Consider the following 1,189-nt stretch of genomic DNA (forward strand, 5'->3'; position numbering starts at 1 on the left):
TGTTAGTCTCTTTATTAGTCCATGCAGTTTGGTGGCCTGGTAAATGCAAGTCTTATTTTTAACAGCTTTTTCCTTTTTTTTTTTTTTTAAATACAAAACCATAAAGCTTTAATGCTTGCTATTTAATAAGTAACTGTGTTTTCTTCTGTCTCTAATTTAGTGGCCATAATTTGCAGTTAATTGAACCATTCCGACCTAATGCTTATCCATATTTCTTAGTTTTGTTTTATTTATTTATTTGAACTTCTTGTTTTCATGATTGAGGACTGTCACTTCTGTCTCATTCATCTGTTTGGAAACTTCTGACCTTACAGCCAAAACTTAACTCATTCTACTCAGTATTCATCGTGATGCTGAAGTGTAAGATACCTGCAAATGTAAACACTACCACTTTTATTAATAAAAGCAAATACAGTGTTTTTAGGGCACATTTGCATCACTGTAGTTGAGGTTGTGTCAGTATTTCCATTGTAAACCTATGGAGGGTTGGCACTAAACTGCCCTAAGCTGAATCTTTGCCATACAAGGCTTCTGCTCAAGCGTGATTTTGGTGGGTTGGTTTTTCAACAGTTTCCAACACAAACTCTTGTTTCTGTTTTAAGTTATACAACTGTTTTGTTGGATGGGGGTTGGTTTAAAAAGAAAACAACAAAAAACAACAAACAAACCTGGTTCAAGATTGTTTTTGGCACTTCTGTAACTCAGAAATGGTTTTGATTTTAAAACAACCTTCGGCAAGCCAGTAACCTACAATATGGTCTGATCACTTTGGGTATTTTGTAAAAATAATAATAAATTGTAGAGATGTTGTGGTTTCAAAATCAGCTACTGTGCATTTGCAGTAACTTATTTCAACCCAAGAGCTTTTAGTAATTTGTGCATGAGAGCACACATTCGGTGTGGTGCAGCAGAGTTAACTCCTGCAGGGATAACTCCTAAAGATTTTTTTCTTTTTTAATAATCTGGAGAGATAAATCCACTGCAGACTAGAAAAGGATTCAGCTGCCTCTGAAATCATCAAAAACTGCTCTCAGAGGCTGAAACTGGAGCTCTGCAAGTTGATAGGAGCAGACTTTGATGCAAAAGCCTAGGAAGGCATCCTGGATCAGCTGTCATAGGCAGGAGTCCTGAGGGCTTTTCTTCATTTATCTAAAAGTGTTTTGATTCATGGCATCAGGGCAGGATCTAA

General features: G+C 36.3%; 1 protein-coding gene across 2 annotated transcripts in view; it reads left to right on the forward strand.

The window, feature by feature from the left end:
- The window catches only part of GNAS (GNAS complex locus), a 128,782-nt gene extending 127,958 nt beyond the window's left edge, over positions 1-824 (forward strand). For both annotated transcript variants that reach the window (XM_039719127.1, XM_039719128.1), the window contains exon 12: positions 1-824. This exon is cut by the window's left edge and continues 3,054 nt beyond it. The gene's annotated coding sequence lies outside the window, so the exon portion shown is untranslated.
- Positions 825-1,189: the final 365 nt, after the last annotated feature.

The sequence above is a fragment of the Passer montanus genome, unplaced genomic scaffold, assembly GCF_014805655.1.
Source record: "Passer montanus isolate IOZ18808 unplaced genomic scaffold, ASM1480565v1 scaffold41, whole genome shotgun sequence".
In the NCBI taxonomy this organism is placed as follows: Eukaryota; Metazoa; Chordata; class Aves; order Passeriformes; family Passeridae; genus Passer; species Passer montanus.